This window comes from Euprymna scolopes, chromosome 40, assembly GCF_053919585.1.
Source record: "Euprymna scolopes isolate OS-2025 chromosome 40, ASM5391958v1, whole genome shotgun sequence".
Taxonomy (NCBI): domain Eukaryota; kingdom Metazoa; phylum Mollusca; class Cephalopoda; order Sepiida; family Sepiolidae; genus Euprymna; species Euprymna scolopes.
The window spans coordinates 9939275-9959835 of NC_136521.1; positions in this window are offsets into that span (position 1 = coordinate 9939275).

Here is a 20561-nt window from a genome sequence, read left to right on the forward strand (position 1 = left end):
TCGTCTGACAAGACGTTACAATCATCATGTATGTATCTATCTACCTATCTATCTTTCTGTCTAGCTATCTACCTATGTATCTCTTCCTCCTCGCTATTTCTCGCTCTCACTCTCTCCCCATCTGTCTGTCTGTCTGTCTGTCTGTCTGTCTGTCTGTCTCTCTCTCTCTCTCTCTCTCTCTCTCTCTCTATATATATATATATATATATATATATATATATATATATATATATATGGAGAGAGAGAGATAGACAGACAGACAGACAGAGTGCGAGAGAGAGAGCGAGAGAAAGCGAGGAAGAAAGGGAGAGAGCGAGAGAAAGCGAGGAAGAAATACAATTTTACCGTCTCTCTCTCTCTCTCTCTCTCTCTCTCTCTCTCTCTCTCTCTCTCTCTCTCTCGTATATATATATATAGAGAGAGGGAGAGAGAGAGAGAGAAAGAGAGAGGATGGGTAAAATTGCTACCCTAGAAATAACGACATGATTTAATTTCCGTTTAATGAAAACCGTTTTTTTTTCTTCACACAATCTACTAGTCGGCGAGTTGTGCAAAATTCCAAGAGCGATAGGATTTTTTATCACGTCTGAAAGTGGCATAATGTTTAACGAGCGAGATCGGAGATGCACCGCTTTACAACTCATGCTCTCTACCGATCAAACTTAGGACAACAGGACCATGGCCATCACTATAAAAATACATCGCTGGATTGCCACGAATAACAGGGACGTGCCTAGGTTGATAAAAACAAAGTTTCCAACAAGGGTTATGGTGTTTGGTGTGGTTTCAATTGACGGCCACATCATGCCACCTCACATCTTTGAAGTTGGCTGGAAAGTCAATACCAAAGTGTACCTATTTGTGCTGAAGGGTGTGGTAATTACTCTTGTGCAATCAGGTGGTCGCTGGCAGACCCTGGATGTGGCAGTAGGCCTCTATGCCGGCCATAAGTTCAAGGAGACACGGTATTGGCTTCAGAAGCAGTGCTACGACTTTGCACCTTCACTTACTGGTCCTAAAATTCCCCCGACTTGAACCTGCTTGATAACTCCGTTTGGTTATACGCGGAGAACATCACGAACATGACCTCTCACAATACCAAAGCCAGCCTGGTCGCCACCATCTGCCAAGTATTTGCCGAGCTTCCGTCGGCACTTGTGTAAAAAGCACGCTCCCAGTTCCGGTGATTGAGGCTGAAGGCCGCTACATTGAGTAGATGTCAGCTCTACTACATAATTAAGTTACTTGAATTAATTTTTTCAATAAAAGTTTTAATATAAAACGTTAGTGTTGTTTTATTCAGGGCGACAATTTTATCGTTCCATCCTTTATATATATATATATATATATATATATATATATATATATATATATATATATGATTGCTTACGATATATATATATATATATATATATATATATATATATATATCTTTAGCAATCATTCGAAGCCCAAAATATGTATTTAATTGACACTCATAGTATTTTTTATATGTTTATGTAGTACGTCTTACACGTGTTTCGTTAAATAGGAAATGGAGCATAAAAACACTTACTTATTTCGGAAAAGACAATTGAATTCAAAGCCGACGAAGAGATATCATTTTATGGCGTCATGTTTGGCTTTTCAGATTGTAATTAGATTCCTTAGATTTCGTATTTAGGCTCAAATTAGAAGCAAGGATTTTTTCACAAACTGCGGGAGATCCTTTTCGCAAATGTATTAAAAATAACTAAATATATATACTAGCAGGGTAGAGGGCGCCTGGCTTGGCCCGATCGTAAAATACACTTAAATATGATATCTTAATTTCTCCAGATTTCGTATATATTATCAGAGTCGTGATTTCCAAATAAAAAAAATATTTGGGTACTATCAGCTAGAATCGAAACCGAAAGCAAAATTTTAGCTGGTGACGTTACCACTGTACTAACGCGACACGCATATGAACTTAGACGAATGTACAAAATGTATGAGGATTTTTTAAATTTTAAACCATTTTTGACCCCTTTTAAAATTATTTTAACTGGCTAAAGACCCATAAAAGAACGGGCCATTAAAAATCCAATCATTTGAGGCTCCTAGCGCTTCTCTGCAACTTTTAGTTTCGGAAGGGATAGAGTTTGAAAACATGGAGACCAGCAGACAGATATAGTGAGTTTTATGAACATTTGCCAGGAATTAAACAATCCATCTCTGCTTCTGACGCACGTCTATGACAGGTGTTACTTTCTTGGGGTTTCACACCGTCAATATCTGGAACAGAGAGATGAACCTCACAGGTTATGAGTGCATAAGTTCAGTAACAATACAATTTGCAATCTCTTCTGATCTACTGAGGCAGAATAAAAAATAAAAGGGATTACATTTGGAACATACACGTATTCATATTATTCGATTTATCGATCTGTCTCTTCCATCTCTATTTCAGTTTTAATCTAAAGGTAGTTAAAAAAAAAACTCCGATTTTAATCCTTTTCTTTCTTTTCTCTTTTACTTTTCTTCTTGTATTTCTCTTTCTTTAAATGTTTTTTCTTCTCAGCTTAATCTTCATCTTATTTTCTTCTTTTTCTTCTTCATTATATTAATAGTATTCTTCGTCTTTTTCTTCTTTTTCTTCTTCTTCTTCTTCTTCTTCTTATTCTTCTTCGTCTTCTTCTTCTTCGTCGTCTGCTTCTTTTTCTTCTTCTTCTTCGTCTTCTTCGTCTTCTTCGTCTTCTCCTGCTTCATCTTCTCTGTTTTCTCCTTTGTCTTCTTCGTTTTCTTCTTTGCCTTCTTTCTCTTCTTCTTCTTTTTCTTCTTCTTCTTCGTCTTCTTCTTCTTCTTCTTCGACTTCTTCTTCTTCTTCTTCTTCTTCTTCTTCTTCTTCGTCGTCTTCTTCGTCTTCTTCTGCGTCATTTCGTTTTCTCCTTCGCCTTTTTTGTTTTTTTCTTTGCCTTCTTCGTCGTCTTCTTCGTCGTCTTCTTCTTCTTCTTCTTCGTCTTCTTCTTCTTCGTCTTCTTCTTCTTCTTCGTCTACTTCTTTTTCTTCTTCTTCTTCGCCTTCTTCGTCTTCTCCTGCTTCATCTTCTCTGTTTTCTCCTTTGTCTTCTTCGTTTTCTTCTTTGCCTTCTTTCTCTTCTTCTTCTTTTTCTTTTTCTTTTTCTTCTTCTTCTTCGACTTCTTCTTCTTCTTCTTCTTCGTCTTCTTCGTCTTCTTCTGCGTCATTTCGTTTTCTCCTTTGTCTTTTTTGTTTTTTCTTTGCTTTCTTCGTCGTCGTCGTCTTCTTCTTCTTCTTCTTCTTCTTCTTCGCCTTCTTCGTCTTCTCCTGCTTCATCTTCTCCGTTTTCTCCTTTGTCTTCTTCGTTTTCTTCTTTGCTTTCTTTTTCTTCTTCTTCGTCTTCTTCTTCGTCTTCTTCTTCTTCTTCTTCTTCGTTTTCTTCTTCGTCTTCTTCTGCGTCATCTTCTTCGTTTTCTTCTTTGCCTTCTTGGCCGTCTTCTTCTTCTTCGCCTTCTTCTTCTTCTTCTTCTACTTCTTCTTCTTCTTCTTCGTCTTCGTTTACTCCTTCGCCTTCTTCGTTTTCTTCTTAGTTTTCTCCTTCATCTTCTTCGACTTCTTTGCCTTTTTCGTTTTCTTCTTTGTCTTCTTCTTTGCCTTCTTCGCCGTCGTCCTCTTTTTATTCTTTGACGTATTTTACTTCGCCGTCTCCTTCGTTTTCTCTTTCATTTTCTTCGTCTTCGTCTTCTTTGTCTTCTTTTTGTTCTTCATCATATTATTGGCCTTCTTTTATTTTTCGTACTATTATTACACTTCCTCCTTTTTTTTTCTCTTTCTTATCCTTTCATTTCTTTGTTCTTTTTTGTTCTTTATCTTTAAATTTTCTTCTTTCTTTTTTCTCCTTCTTCTATCACATCGATAGAGAGATGTCCATCGAATGGAATTAGCAAACAAAATAGAAGGAAAGATAGGGGGGGTAGTGCCGTCCGTAATTATTGATTTTTATCGATCGTGTACAGTATCGATCGAAATGTTATTGTTATCTGTGGAATTCATCATCGCACGTTTGGCCGTACATCAAATTTGCCCATTTTTGTTTCTGCTCAATAAAAGTCGCGTAATGCGATATTGATATGACTCTTCAACTAAACAGAATTTGATCAGATGTTTCTAAATATTTCTTACCATATATATCTATAATATAAAGCTGAACGTCTGTGTGTGTGTGTGGGTGTGTGTGTGTGTGTGTGTGTGTGTGTGTGTGTGTGGTCACGAATAGTCTCCTATATGGTTGACTATTTTAAAAAAAACTGATTACATATAATGATAGAAGATGTATCGAGACACTGGAATGGGTATGTTTGATCTGGCAGACCGGTGGCTTATTAAAATTGTGGGGTCTGCGTACGCGCCTAGTCCACAAAGTATGTAAATAAAAAAAAATAAAAATAAAAAAAATCACGTTTACAAGTGCTTTTGATATAAATGTACATAAGAATACTTTGATAAGTATGTTTTAACTTAAATAGGGATGGTATAATGCAATTGTGGGGTCTGCGTTCGCGCCTGGCCTCCATAGAATGGAAATAGGCACAAACTTTAATAAAGACTTTTCATATCTATCTGCGTAAGTATACTTTGATAATTATGTTTCAGTTCACAGAATATTGTGATTAATGTTTCAGTTTGAGCAGGTATGGTGTAATAAATTATGGGGTTAATCTATTTTATTTTTACTTTCATCATATTTTGCTTTGGTTTTAATACCCCAAATTCGAAGCTATCTCTTTACAACCCTTCCTTTTCATAACCTATCATACTTTCATAAATCAGAGTCCATTTTCTGTAGGCTGTTTTTCAACCCAGTCAAGGACGGGTACTTTTGCTATATATATATATAACTTAAATACCACTTTAAACATATCCAAGGGGAGATTTATAGAGATGATGCCCTTTTTAGTACAACGAAACAATTAAAAAATTACATAATATTTGATAACTTTTTATCGAACCGAACCAAAAAACTTCAAATTTTCTAGATGGTACACTTAATCTTAACACCGAAACTCATAGCCCCTATCATAAACCCAACCTTACGCTTTTATACTTCCATAAATCTTCTAACCACCCCAACTCAGTTATAAAATCTATAGTACCATCCGTCTCTAGAAGAATTTCTGCCCTTTCTTCTGATAAAAGAACTTTTAATCAAAATGCAACTTTCTTCAATAAGGAACTCAGAACTCAAGGAAAAAATTAAATACAACCATCATTCTCTTCCTGCTGGTCGCCTTAAATCTGTAATCACACACAATATGACTCGTAAGAAACCAGTTCAAATAACAAGATCTGCCGCTATCAATAACAATGAAAAAGTCTACATATATGGTCCAAACCAAAATACTATTCGTAATACCTCTAACCCACCCAGTTGCATCAGGAGAAAGAAAAATATTTTGTTTAATCCTCCATTTAGCGTTAATGTCAAAGCTAATATACCTAAGGAATTCTTCAACATTGTACAAAACTCTTTCAAATACCCACACATATATAGTTCTATTTTCAATAAAAACTGAATAAGGATTTCTTATTCAACAATGCCTTATTTAGCACAAAGAATCTTAACATCTAATAACAACAAAATTAAATCAGCCCAAAAAATCCCTGTCCCAATTAAACCCAAAAACTAACTGTAATTGTAATAACAAACATCCCTGCCCACCCAATAATGATTGCATCCATAAAGATGTTATATATTCATGCACAATTACTCCCACGCAATCCTCTCATAACAGATACTAATATTTTGTCTTCTTGTTATCCTTCTTCCCATCTTCCATCTGATATAGTTACTAATCCAATATACCACTCAAGCAGCCCCTCCATCTACAATACAAGCAATAATAATAATAATAATAATAATAATAATAATACAAGCAATAATAATAATAATAATAATAATAATAATATTTTTTCCTAACAGCCATCCCAACACTAACAACACTATTGACCCCCTTCAAAATAGTCATCGTACTATCATTTTACTAATACAAATCAGCAAATTAATATTAATTTCAGACCTCGAGCTTTTAATAAAGTACATACATATATCGGCGCTACTTCAAAATAAATTATGAAAAGGATATCAAACCACATTTCTTCTTTAACAACCTAATTCTAATAATAACCAAGGAACTTCTCTAACCACTTTAATTAAAAAACTTAACTCTAATAATACCCACTTCTCAATCAAATGGACTATCATAAAAAGGTTAAGTCTTATACCCCAGGCTCTAAGTCATGTCGCCTCTGCACAACCGAAGCTATAACTATAATTACTGCCCCTCAGAGTAACAATATAATAAATTCTGATGTGAAGGAAATTATTTATTCGAGACTCCGCGGATTAAGGACTATCCACTTATTTTGTGTTTCCTTTTCAAATTAAATATGTTTTTAACTCTTTTTCAAAGTGTTTTTTTAACATGTTTTATTTGCTATTTGCTCTTATATATATGTGTGTGTGTATATATATATATATGTATGTATATATATATGTATGCATATATATGTATATATATGTATGTATGTATATATATGTATGTATATATATATGTATATATGTATATATATATATATGTATATATAAGGAACTATGGGTGTCTGTGTATCTATGTGTGCGTTTGTCTGTGAGTTCGTTCCCTATGGACTCAAAAACGGCTGAGTCGATTGCTATGAAATTTTACACGATGGTACTTTATGTTCCTGGCAGTGTTCTTAGTTAAGTATTTTATCGGAATGTCTTCGATAAATATCGATAATTGATAATCGAAATAATCCGATGAAAGAAGGAACAGGCAATTTTGACCAAAGTTACCATTTTACACAGTCTAACATCACTAGTGCAATTAAGAAGCTTTATTGCCACACAAGCAGAAAGGCCCAGAATATAAAACCAACAGTAGGTTTATTGATATGAGAGGAGTGCGTTCGAAATTAATGTTCCTGTTGAAGCACAATTTCACAATGATACTTGACGTTTATTTTTATTTTAAACTTGAATTCAAGCGATTATGATCACATAAGCAGTGTCAGCCAGGCATATAAAATCAACAGTCGGTTCTTAGGTTCTTATATATGACAAGGGCGCGTCTGAAATTAATGTTTCTGTTTAGGCCACAATTGAAGTATGATACGTTTTACTTACTCGTCTGAGCTTCAATCTATGCCCCCCTCGCTAAACTTTCACAAAAAACACTCGTCTAGCCAAAACCACTATCAATAATTTCCCAAACTCTTTATTTGTGCCGTAATCTAAATACAGATTCCATGAACAAAGTTTCTTTCTTATAACAGCACGCCTGTGGAACTCTCTTCCTATTGCCTGCTTTCCAGCTGACTACAATATGATTGTCTTCAAGTCCAATGTAAACAAGTTCTTCATGAGCTGTCCTCCTAAGTAATCCAATTTACAATAATCCCACTACTTATGTTTACTACGCTATAATCACCTTGACTAATGTATATCCATTAAACCTTATCCTCGAGTGGCCTCCGAGCCTTGATAAGTGATGATTCCTGTGTAAAAAAAAATATATAAAAATAATTTTATGAAATCAACAGTAGTTTATCTATGGTGCAATGCAGACTACAATATATTGTGAACGTAGATACTGCAAGAGGATTGTGAAGGTTCCTTCGGAAGTATCGTAAAGGAAGCAATCAATCAATTTGATTGAAAATGGGTTATTTCATCGATTTTGATGACAATTAAAATATAAGAGTGTGGAACATTCGTTTATCATCATTCAATCCCGGACAACGTCGGTTCACCATGCTAGTATACATATATGAATGGAAAATCTGAATTAACATGTTCATACCCAAAACAGAACCTTCCAAAATCGTTCTAGGATATCTAAAACCCTAACTCCCTAAGGCAGTCCCCTGACTATCGCATATCATACAACCTCCACCCACCCCCTTTTGTATCCTTCCTGTCAGTCAGATGATCTATTGCCGTGAAAAGTAGGATGCGGCGAGGGTAGGGTCACGCTCGGTGTGACTGGGGTTCATTTCAGCAGGGAAGAGGCAATGGTCAGTTGGCGTGAGCAATGGACAGTCAGAAATAACACGAAGCGTCGTTTGTGGAATTAGCAACATCTCGTCTTGTCGGGGTTCCTAAATGATACGTCTTTGGCATGCGCATGCGCGTGTGTGTGTGTGTGTGTGTATATGTGTGTGTGTGTGTGTGTGTGTGTTTGGGGATAGGGTAAGCTATCGTACTTTAACGGAATAGAAATATGTGTTTTAACTATTTTATAAGGTTTTTACGTATAGTTAATTTTCATTTTTTTTATTTTTATATATTTATTTTTAGATTGTTATATTGTTTATATTGTTATCAGCATAGAATATTTTTATTTTTTAATTTATAATTATATAAATGTTTTATGGGTTTGTATTACTGTACACATAGATTCGAAAAAGTTGTCAAAAAAACAAATATATAACAAATAAATGTTATCAAAGGCAAGATAAGTTACTTTTCTACCAAACTGGATATAATTTTCGTGTTTTTATTTAATTTAACATGTTTATTCAGCTCGAAAAGCATACAGTGTTTACCGATGTATTGGAAAATTCAAGATGGCGGCCGATTCTCTCTTTAACACGGTAAGTTTGGAAAAAGGTGTAATAAATAAAAAACCAGTTATAATACTGTTAAAAACTCGCTCAATATATGTTACCGTGAAATAGGTTGACATATATTCGGCGGGTTTTTAATAGTATTTTGTATAGTTTTTTATTTATAACACCTTTTCCCAAACTTACGGTGTTAAAGAGGGTGTGAGACGCCATCTTGAATTTTCCAATACATCGGTAAACACTGTATGTTTTTCGAGCTGAATAAATAGGTTAGGTAGAAAAGTAACTTATCTTGCCTTTGATAACATTTATTTGTTATATATCCGTTTTTTGACAACTTTTTCGAATCTATGTGTACAGCAATACAAACCCTGTTTTTATATATATATATTTTATAGTATATTTTTTCTAATATGTATATATAAGACACCATACAATGTATATAGCATAAATTATATATATATATATATATATATATATATATATATATATATATATATATATATATCGTCAAGGATGAAAGTTCATATACAAACGGTGTTTTAATTTGAATGAAATAAAATACGCATCAAGTGCGCTTGAAAGCCAAATCACAACGTAATATTTGGACAATAAACAAATATTTTACTTGTTTGCATTTTATCACAAATATATTTTAGATATTAATCTCTGAAATGCATATATATATCGAAACACAGGAATGGGCATGTTTGATCTGGAATAATGACGATTGATTAAAATTGTGGGGTCTGCGTACGCGCCTGGTCCACAAAGTATGGAAATAATAATATTTTAAAATTAAAAACAAAACGTTTACAAGTGTTTTTGATATAGATGTACATAACAATACTTTGATAAGTATGTTTTAACTTAAATAGGGATGGTATAATAAAATTGTGGTGTCTGCGTTCGCGCCTGGCCTCCATAGAATGGAAATAGGCACAAACTTTAATAAAGACTTTTTATATCTATCTGCGTAAGTATACTTTGATAATTATGTTTCAGTTTGAAGAAATATGGTATAATAAAATTATGGGGTATTCGTTCGCACCTGACCTCCATAGAATGGAAATATGTCACAAATTTTAACAAGGTTTTTTTTAAATAGATCCACAGAATATTATGATAAGTGTTTCACTGTAAACAGGTATGGTATAATAAATTATGGGGTTTATCTATTTTATTTTTACTTTCATCATATTTTTCTTTAGTTTTGATACCCCCAAATTCGAAGCTATCTCTTTACAACCCTTCCTTTTCATAACCTATCATACTTTCATAAATCAGAGCCCATTTTCTGTAGGCTGTTTTTCAACCCAGTCAACGACGGGTACTTTTGCTAGTATATATATATATATATATATATATATATATATATATATATATATATATATATGTATATATATATATATATATATATAATTCTGTGGAAATATATTTTCTTATAAAATATACCAATCCTAATTTTAAAAGTTCAATGTAATTACAGACAATACAGTGAATAACAGACAAAAGACTATATTTCAAAGTTCAAAGCATTATAGAGAATAAATGACAAAAATTTATATTCCAAAACTCGTGATGTTAACCATCTTATAATGTATTCCTTTAATTCAGTTGACATTTACAATTATTGACAGTATCTGTTTCGTAGCGCAAAATCAATCACTTAATTATTATATCATTCAGCGACACTATTTTGCCCTTAACTCATTAGAAAAAAAATAGCTACAATCAATCCATCAAGACGATTAAAATCCGAAAATTGGAAGAGAAGCTGCAAATACCTTATAATATGTTTAATATAAAACGAGAACAAATAAAACTCAGATTCTCCCTAGTCGTCTTTTTTGTTCTGGTGTTATATTAATTACCATTAGCTAGCAAGTGTCCTGGCTGTCCTTGTGGATTCATGTGGACACTGGTCAATGGAGCATTTCTTGTCGTTTGTTCGGTTTGATAGATTGGGGAGTAGCAAATATGTTAATGCCAGATGTGACAGAGTAATTAGATCAAGTGGGGACAAAGAACTATCGAAGATTCAGGACGTAGTAATAGATAGATTGGTTAGCGGGTAAATTAAAACACCCATCTCTCTCTCTGTGTCCGTCTGTCTGTCTGTCTGTGAGTCTGTTTGTCTCTTTCTCTCTCTCTGCCCCCTCTCTCCCTCTCTCTCTTTCTTTCTCTCTCTCTGTCTCTCTCTCTCTCTCTCTCTCTCTCTATATATATATATATATATATATATATATATATTGAGAAATTTTGGAAAACTTTGAACTGTCGAATATAATGATAAATGATAAATATAATGATATGTATAAGCGAAATATAGGACTTACAAAAAAAAAATCAATAAAGAAAAATGGTTTTATCATTATATTCGACACTTCAAAGTTTTCAAAAATTTCTCAATTAAATTTTACTTTTAAAAAAGTGTCTTCAAAAAGTGTGACCATCTTCTACTTTAAATCCCGCTTGAAACTGGAGCACTGCACACTTGAAACCACCGGACCAACACGTAAATTCTCGTCTCTTCGCCATAACACCAAAATGAAGAAAAAGAAAAAGAAATTCACGAACCGGACTTTCGACCCTGATGAGGCTATGTATTAGTGAAATTTAGGACTTACAAAAAAATCAATAAACAAAAATGATTTTATCGTTATATTCGACACTTCAAAGTTTGCCAAAATTTCTCAATTTAATTTTAATTGAAAAATGTGTCTTCAAAAAGTGTGTGACCATCTTTTATTTTATATATATTAGTCCTCGCGCGAAAGCGCTGGACACAAAACGTTTTAAATAATAATAATAATAATGATAATAATAATAATAATAATAATAATAATAATAATAATAATAATAATAATAATAATAATAATAATAAAGTCTTTCGCTAGCGTAACCAGTTATACACTCCTTTTAAAATTTTCGTCTCTATTTTTCTCGTTATCTACTGAATATTTTTAATGAAACCTACATGAAATATGTTCCTTATTAAATTTTAAAGGTTTTCTATTCTGAAAGAAGTTTTTAAAAATTTAATCTAAAAAAGTTATTTTAAAGTTTTTGTTAACAAAAATTCAGATTTTCTCATTATTCAGACATGTATTACAAAGAGGGAGTTGCAAAAAAAGAGTTGTGGTCTGAGGAGAATTACAAACTGAAACAGAGAGAATATTCAGACCTGTAATAATGTAAAGAGGGGGGTGCAAAAATGAGTTGTGGTGTGAGGAGAAATACAATCTGAAATAGAGAGTAGGAGAGTTTTTATAAATACATACAAAACCACATTCATCTTTTTTTTTAAATCCAAATTAATAAATTAAATAAAATATAATTTTAAAAAGATAAGATACAAGTTAGAAAAGCATTTCATCCAAGGCATGAAAATTGTTAAACAAAATGTTTTTACTATAGGCTTTAAAAATAAAGGTACAAGATTCAATTTGAAATGTATTTATCTTCAAAGTGTACTTTTATACATTTTACAAAGTAAGGTATTAAATTTTTATACCTTTTTATTCTTTTCTAACTTGTATATATATTCGAGTCTCAATAAGTTTGGTGATACTGACGAGAAGTGAAACTTCGAAACATGTCATGTCTTTAGATAACTTAATTTTATGCACGTAGAAAATACTTAAATAAATAAATATTTAAATAATATATTAATTACAAATAATACGTCCCAAAAATGTGAGGGCGACTATATCTATGTATCTATAAAAGTGAAAGTGTCTGTCTGTCTGGGCGTGTGTGTCTGTGTGTGTACATTTCCCTACGCAATAACTCTGTCAATTTTCAGTCTACAGACTCGAAATTTGATAAGACGTACTCAAAATTATTGACAGAAGACACTGGCTTACGACATTAAGATCTTCGTAAAGCCATGGAAGATAGAGACTTGTGCAGTGAAAGAGTTAAGTTAGTCCGGGAATCAGCCCGATATGATGGTGATTATTTAACTATACAATTTTCTAATTGTATAATAAATTATCTATGCATATGTTGTAATTATTACTTAGCCAACCCAGCGTCGTTTATGTCATTGTCAAAAAGCTTGCTATGACTTGGTCTCGAGTTACATGATTAAAAGACAATCGTCATATCATATGAATTGGAAGATTCTATAGTTAGCATTGGTTTCCCCCGATACTTTTTATAGTCGAAATTCTTTCTAAAAATATATCGGGTACTTACGGGACGGAATACGAGAAGGTTGCCAACATCAAAAGTGCTGCATCTGCATTTACCGACTCGCGATTTCCACCAAGTTATTCGCCAGTGCCCGGCAGATGACGGAAATTTCCGTAAACGGCCGGCCAAGATTTCCTGAACTGTTAAACATCTACGAGCAAATGATAATAATAAAGAGAAACAACATGAAAAAATTAATAAATAAAAGAAAGATAACATTAACATATAATCTATCTATAAAAGTGAAAGTGTCTGCCTATGTGTGTGTACATTTCCCTACGCAATAACTCTGTCAATTTTTAGTCTACAGACTCGAAATTTGATATAAAGGGAACTGAGATTTATAAAAATCGATGTGATCGGTTTTCGGCCAGAAATTTGGCGATTAAGGGGTCAAAGTTCAACGATTTGACTTTTGAGAACTCTACCAAACTTCTCCGACAATTTGGGGTCTAAACACTTAAAATTTTAGATATAGGTTCTTTGGACATGGATCTAAATTAATAACTTGATTTGAGCCGAAAATAATAAATTTAAGAGGTCATAATAGGGATCAACTTTAAAAAAATTGACCGTTTTTTTTAATTTTTATTTTGCTCAACATACACCTAAAAACACCCGGGCAACGCCGGGCACCCATGCTAGTATATATATATATATATATATATATATATATATATATATATATATATATATGAATCCATACATACGTACATATGTGTGGGGGCGTTACAAGTGGCAATCACTGATATAGTTGGTAATTTTGAAAAATACACCATTATTTTTTTAAGTGATTAACTGCCTGTACCTTGTAAGGAGGTAGTTAAAGAAATATTTATGGCTCTAATATTGCACTATATAGCTTTTTAAATGTAAAACCTTGTTACTTATTGTTATATGGTAGGGACAAAAAATATCGAAGATTCAGGACTTAATAATAGATAGATTGGTAAGTGGGCAAACTAAAACACCCATATATATATATATATATATATATATATATATATATATATATATATATATACATATATACATATATATATATTTAAATAAGGGAGTAGTCACCAACAATGTGTATTTTTTAACATTATTTTATTATTCCGTGTCTTTGTTTTTCATTGAGAATTATGTTTGGATCATTGTAATAATGTTTTTAAGTCATTGAAATCGTTTACGCGCGTTTCAGACGGTCTTAAGAACATTATTACAATGATCCAAACATAATTCTCAATGAAAAACCAAGACACGGAATAATAAAATAATGTTTAAAAATACACATTGTTGGTGACTACTCCCTTATTTAAATATACATCTTTCTTTCGTTGGAATTTATTAACCCATTTTATATAAATAAATAAATAAATATATATATATATATATATATATATATATATAGTATTGAAATAAAAAAGATGTAGTGTTTATCTGATATACGCAATGGTAAACTTCAATCTAATATAATTACCAGTATTTACTTCTGTCCAGCTTTAATTTTCTTTCTCTTATATATATATATATATATATATATATATATATATATATATATATATATATATATATAATAAAAGTTACAATAAGTTTACTAAGGTAATCAAAATGGTAAACTTAAAATATATTATAAATATTAAGAGTTAATATTTACAAGTAAAATAAACTCAGCCAGATATAAAAAGCTCAATAAAACCGAAAAGGAAATAGAGCTTATAATATGAACAAATGATTAATAAAATATGTTAAAAGACATCTTAAAAAAGAGTTAAAAACATATTTAATTTTAAAAAAGGAAGCACAAGATAAGTTGATAGTCCTTAATCCGCGGAGTTTCGAAGAAATACTCTCCTTCTCATCAGAGGGCAGGAATTAGCAAAATGCAGGATCGGATTTTGCATATAAAAGTATTTAATGAAACTACAAGTAAGTTTTTGGATTTTTACCCTTCACCGGACTATCCATTCATGTGAAATTTTTTTATTATTTTTCTTTTGCCTCCTGTTCCCCTTACCTCACCCTTTTTTTAACCAAGTAAGATCTTTGACTTACTTGTCCTGCATTTTGCTAAATTCGATGGAATGAATAGTTCTTGTGCAGAGAGATATATAAAGTCGTTTTTAAATACGCGGAAAAGAATAAAAATATAATACAATACTATAGATATGAAGCATGAATATATTTAATTTAATTACATTTAGATTAAAATTAAAATTAAATCATATTTTATTCTATATTTATTTATTTATTATCGCTATTTATTACACCTTTATTTATATGGGGTTATGTGTTCGTTTAAACAGAACCTTCATTTATTCAGAGAGGTTTTCCAAAACAGTCCTTTCTAAACACACACACATATATATATATATATATATATATATATATATATACATACACACGCGTATGCACACATGCACACACGCACGCGCGCGCTTTACATTACCCATATTGCCATCGCTTTCTCCTTTCATAATCAGAATCTAATAACGTGTGTTACTAAGATCAATTTAAAATTTGGAACTCTGAGTTTAACGTTTTCTTTCTCTGTTTACTTTGCATTGTTTCACTTTTTCAAAGACGCTGATGAATTTGCGCTGATTCCATTTAACTGCTTATGGTTCATCCAACGCAATGAAACCACTGGCACGCCTTTCAAATATGTATATATAGTGTTGAAATAAATATTGTATCTTCAGCTCTCACATCCACACTCGTGCACTTTATTGGATTTTTTCATCGCCTCCTGACACACTATATATATATATATATATATAAAAAGCGAAAATATCTGTGTGTCTATGCATGCACATTTCACTATCAAACTACTCTGGCATATTTCAGTCTATAGACTCAAGATTTTACATGAGGGGTGGTGGGATTTGGGAAAATCTTTTCATCGGTTTTTGGCCAGAAATTTGGCTGTCTAGGAGTCAAAGTTCAATTATTTGATCTTTGAAAACTCTACCAAACTCCTCCGCCAATTTTGGGTCTAAATACTTGAAATTTTAGATGTAGGTTACTTGGACATGGATGATACTTTTAAATTTAATTGGAGCCCAAACAATTAAAAGTTAAAAGGTCAAAATTGAGGCCCAATTTAAAAAAAATAACCTCTGCGGTTTCTATACAAATTACTCAGCGAATTATTGGTCTGAACATTTGAAATTCAACATAAAGTTTATTCAGACAAGGAGAAGCTTTTTAATTCGTTTCTTTGCCGAAAATTTTGCTGCCAAGGGATAAAAAATTCAATAGATTTACCTTTGCGGTCTCTAGTAAACTATTCAGTCAATGTTTGGTTTAAACACTTCAAATTTTAGTTGTAGGTTGCTGGACATGAGTCAAACGTTTCAATATATATATATATATATATATATATATATATATATATATATATATATATATATATATATATATATGTCTGTGTGTGTGTGTGTGTGTGTGTGTGTGTGTGTGTGTGTGTGTGTGTGTACGAGCAAAAGTACCCGTCGTTGACTGGGTTGAAAAACAGCCTACAGAACATGGGCTCTGATTTATGAACGTATGATAGGTTATGAATAGGAAGGGTTGTAAAGAGATAGCTTCGAATTTGGGGGTATCAAAACCAAAGCAAAATATTATGAAAGTAAAAATAAAATAGATAAACCCCATAAATTATTATACCATACCTGTTCACACTGAAACACTTATCACAATATTCTGTGGATCTATATTAAAAAACCTTGTTAAACTTGTGACATATTTCCATTCTATGGAGGTTAGGTGCGAACGAACACCCCATAATTTTATTATACCATATTTCTTCAAACTGAAACATAATTATCAAAGTATACTTACGCAGATAGAGATGAAAAGTATTTATTAAAGTTTGCGCCTATTTCCATTCTATGGAGGCCAGGCGCGAACGCAGACACCACAATTTTATTATACCATTCCTATTTAAGTTGAAACATACTTATCAAAGTATTAGTATGTACATCTATATCAAAAACACTTGTAAACGTCTTTTTTTTTAATTCTTAAATTTTTAATTTCCATACTTTGTGGACCAGGCGCGTACGCAGACCCCACAATTTTAATGAATCATCATTAGCCAGATCAAACATACCATTCCTGTGTCTCGATACACCTTCTATCATTATATGTGATCAGTTTTCTATAATAGTCAACCATATAGGAGCCTTTTCGTGACTAGACACACACACAGACGTTCAGCTTTATATATATATATATATATATATATATATATATATATATATATATATATATATATAATAGCAGTTCAGCCCGGCTTTGCTCGGGTCCTATATAGATAGAGAGAGAGAGAGGGGGGGAGAGAGAGAGAGAAAACAGAGAGACAGAGAGAAAGAGAGAGTGAGACAGACAGACAGACAGAAAGAGATAGATAGATAGATAGATAGATAGATAGATAGATAGATAGATAGATAGATAAGCTGTGGAGGAGAGAGAGAGAGTAACCGAAATAGAGAAGTGGAGAAACAAAGAGCGAGAGAGGAGGAGATGGTAAGAGAATAATACTACAGAAAGGGGTGTAATGCTCCATTGTAGGTATTAGACATTTATTCACAGAGGGAGCTACTGTCCAGAACTGATGGTCCCCACCTGCTCATTAGTCTTGTCGGCCGATAGAAGAGTTAATACGCATAGCTATTAGATTCGGCCAAGGTTGAGCAGGATCAGAATAGGATCTCAGCTCACCATTGGAATGATAACTATGTCAACGTGTCCTGAACGGAACTTTTATCCTTGGGAGATAGTCGATTAGTGAAGAATAAAACGTTTATTCACGTTTGTCTGTATGTCACACTTTTAAGACATGAGATCCTCCGATCGCCAAAGATGAGGTACAAGGCAGAAATATTGAAAGAAATTTAAATATTATTATTATTATCTAATCCATAAAATGATCTGGATTTTCCCTTCAATAGTAATATAATCGAACACTTCAAAAACAAATCTTTCATTCTTAGAGCACTTGCTATACGCCATTTTCAAATAAGTAATCGCATAAAAAATAAGACAAACAATTTCACTCTCTAACAATTAGTTCCTCTTACTCCACTGATGGCACTGTTTTACTTTATTAACTGATATACTATGACTATTACTATTTCATTTCCAGCTTCTTACTATTCATAACATTCATAAGTTACATTTTACCTTGTATCCTGAATTCACTCAAAAGAATAACGGTATATCCTATTGCGTGATTTCAAAAATTTAACACCTGGTTTTACTAAAATTTTCAGTCATTCTTAAAAATACTAAAATGAATTAAAGAAGTTTTTAATCACAATCTGGCTAATGCTTTACACTTCCATTAAATATAATATATAAAAACATAATATATAAAAACTTAAATTTAAACATAAAATAATTTTTTTTATTTAAACATACAATAAAAAAAATTAATGCAAACATAATATTAAAAATTTATTTTTTATTTTGATTCAGTTATTAAACATAATATATCAAACTTTCCTTTAAACATAATATTCAAACTCCCATTTAAATAAAATATTAAATTTTCATTTTATATATATATATATATATATATATATATATATATATATATATATATATATATATATATATATATATATATAAGTGTAATTTAAACAAATATAAAAAATCTCATTTAAATATAATATTCAAACTTTCATTTAAACATAATACGTTTATTTTTTTACCCCCTTATAATAAAAATATATAAAGATACGCAAAAATTCTTAATCAATGGATTTTGTGTTTTTGGTCACATATCTGTTTCAAAAAGCTATGTTTATTTTGTCAAACTGTATAGATCATTCTTTGCGATTAAAAACGCAAAATCAGTTGGTAAAGAAAGTTTATGCATTTTTATATATTTTTTTTATAAGGAAGTAAAAAATTAGAACGTACAATATAGTTACCTATAACAAGGTTTTTTTTTTAATTGGCGACGATCGTAAAAGACAGGTTTTAATAAAAAGAAAAAGTTTTTCAAAAAATAAGCGTAAATATGTTAGAAAAAATATATTAACAAAAAAATTCTTGATATTTAACCAAAATATAAAAGTAAGCGGGAGTAGTGTATCCGTTTTGAGCTTCCGTACCTCAATTGACAAACTTGTTTTTATACCCAATTGCGAGAATACTTTAGCCACGAGAGGTTTCATCAATTAAAACGTTGTGAAAATCATATTCAAGATGAAGAAAGTATTCCGAAGAATTCAAATAATATGAAATGTCAATTGAGTAAAGATCACAGTGTAGTATCTGTTTTAATCCCATTACGAATAATCACTTCTAATTTCAAAACACGTCTAAATAAATTAAATTAACAAATCAAGAGTCAATAATTTCCGAGACTAAATACGTTTTCTATACTTGAACTCCGCATTGAACCAATGAAATAAATTGATCGACGCTAATTCGTGAAACAATTTTTATCTGACAATTGTGGATACAAGACCTAACTCAGTCTAGCAGGATTTCTACTCAGATTTACGTTGGTATCGATAACATATTCTTTTTTTTTTCATAACAAAAGGAGAGATATCACAATTCATATGTACCTTAAATAGCAACAATAATATTAATGATAATAGTTATAATAATAATGATGATAATAATAATGATAATAATAATAACATTATAATAATAACAATAATATTAATAACAATAATAATAATAATGACAATGATAATAATAATAATAATGATCATAATAATAATAACAATAATAATAACAATAAGTATAATAATAATCAACATAATGATAATAATAATAATAATAATAATGACAATCGCAATAATAAAATTAATAATAATATTACAATGATAATAATAATGACAATGTAAATGATAATGACAATAATAATAATGACAATGATAATAATAACGATCATTATAATAATAATAATAATAATATTAACAATGATAACATTATAATAATAACAATAATATTATTAACAATAATAATAATAATGATAATAATAATGATCATTATAATAATAATAATAATAATAATAATAATAATTATAATAATTATAATAATAATCATTATAATAATAATGCCCATGATAATGATAAAGTCAATAGTAATAATAAGATTAATAGTACTAATGATAATAGTAACAATAATAATTACAATGATAATAATAATAATAATAATAATAATAATAACGACAATGTAAATGATAATTACAATAATAATAATAATAATAATAATAATAATAATAATACTTAATTATTAATAACATTGTTTATTTAATAATACTTAAACAATCTAAGTGTTTGTGAGGTATTTGAATTAAATGCTAAGTGAAAATCCACACAAATATTTTCTAATATAAATAAATAAAAATCATACACACCAGACATTTCTCTCATAAACAGACACCTTTTACTTTTACACACACACACACACACACACACACACACACACACACACACACACACACACACACACACACACACACACACACTAATAACAAAATAATTTGTAACACACTAAACAATTAATTCCAATCATACAAACCACATCACAAACTATGAGACAAATATTAAAAATAACAAAACATCTCCAAAACAAACCAGTTTCCAATGCAGGCATATACACTATTCCTTGCTAAAATTGCCATTTTGGGATACGTTGGTGAAACCCAGCGTGAATTAGAAAAAAGGCTCAATGAACATAAGAAATAGCAATTCTCTGAATGCATTTTTCTCTCATTCATTGCA